Source organism: Pseudochaenichthys georgianus, chromosome 17 (assembly GCF_902827115.2).
Source record: "Pseudochaenichthys georgianus chromosome 17, fPseGeo1.2, whole genome shotgun sequence".
NCBI lineage: Eukaryota > Metazoa > Chordata > Actinopteri > Perciformes > Channichthyidae > Pseudochaenichthys > Pseudochaenichthys georgianus.
Genome location: NC_047519.1, coordinates 36,596,238 through 36,598,002, shown reverse-complemented (window position 1 = coordinate 36,598,002; position 1,765 = coordinate 36,596,238).

Sequence of the window (1,765 nt, the reverse complement as noted above, 5' to 3'; positions counted from 1 at the left end):
ACTGACTCCTGCTTACAAAGGTGAGCACACGCAAAGCATCATGGGAAACAACGGTATGCTTTCTTAAGGTTGTCTCCAGAACTGAGAAGATCTGCACCACGTTTACTACTAACCCGCAGGGTGTCCGCGGGGTCTTAAAAAGTATTAACAGTTGATAAATTAATTTAGCGAAAATTAAGGCTATTAAAAAGTATTAAACGGCATTTTCCAAGGTATTAAGAAGGTCCACAGCAACGACAACATGAAACACCCTTTAATTTACTGAGATAACATGTCGGGAAACCCCCTCACGGCGGCCCCATGCATAGCGTGCCATAAAATGCTGCTTCTTATTTGAAGTTTCGTTGCCTTGCTCCGCTCTGTGGGGGGTGGGGGGGGGGTTTAATCTGCTGGTGGACTACCTGAGAAATATACAGCAGGAGAACACGCCGTCCACCGCGGAGAATAAACAGAAGGGCGACCATGACAACCATGCTCCGGGGTCTTCTTCGCTGCTTTTGGTGTATTTTGTGGCGGCAGCAGCGCCACTTACAGGCCTGGCATATGTACTACATACCTACTACTTTTTGCATTTGGGGCCGGGCTCTAAGCCAAACTATATCCGGTCACAGAGATCTGCTATTTTAAAGTAAGGTCAACACATATCTACCCTAAATATAGTCTATATTAAGAACGAGAAAAGTCTTAACATATATATTGTTTTTTGTAAACATATGACAAATGTGTGAGGGGGATGACGTCAGAGCATCGTCCTCTGTGCCGGGCTTAGCCCCGGACAGCCCCAGCCCAATTTAACCCCTGGGTATTTGTGAGGGAGCTCCTATATGGCATTACCCCGCTGAAGCTCATGAAGTTTAATATATTTCATAGTTCAAAGTTTTGTCAATTGTTTTGTTTATTGGTCAAATACTGGTTTCTAATGGTTTCTGATGGTTCTACTGGAATGAAAGAACACAGAAGCAACAAAGCAGCATGCTGCATTAACCCTGACCTTCACAGAGAGGTTGAAGTTCATGTGGAGAGGAGGCTTCAGTATTCTGTCTGCACTCTGTTTAGTTGTGCTATCTTACAATCAATAGTAAATGTGAGATAAAGTGTGTCGCCAATGTAACCGGTTAGAACTCGAAGTTGCGATGAGGTCTTAAAATGTATGGAAAGGGTCTTAAAAAAGGTCTTAAAAGGTATTACATTTGACTTCAGGATTCCTGTATATACCCTGAACCCTCTTTGTTCAGGATTTTGCTAAATCAGATAAGTAGCCTACTTTAAGGGAAAGTTGATTAAAACCTTCTTTTTTTTTTAAATGTTACCTTATTTATTTTGTTCATGATTGTTGCTGATTTTATTTAAAGGTAGGGTAAGTTTGAGAAACCGGCTCGAGATCACTAGAATTTGAAAATACACGACCGGAGAAAATCTGCCCCTCCTCCAACACACAGGAAGGCGCACGAGATAAATGTGTGCACAGATGGAAGTCTGACGGGCCATCCAGTTATTTTAGCTCAGATGATTGGTCGTGCTTTTTACAGTACTACGGCTTCCACAGATGATGGAATTTTATGGATTTTTTGTCAAAGCACTTAAGATATTCATTGCTATCGGGATGTTAAGAGCATTCCATGGAATATAACAAAAAGTGTATCTCGAGCCGGTTTCTCAAACTTACATACCCTACCTTTAATGTTTTCACTGCACAGTATGGAAGGCCACGAGATTTCTAAGTGATTTGTAACTAAAAGTAAATAAAGAAATTGAATTCTGACTG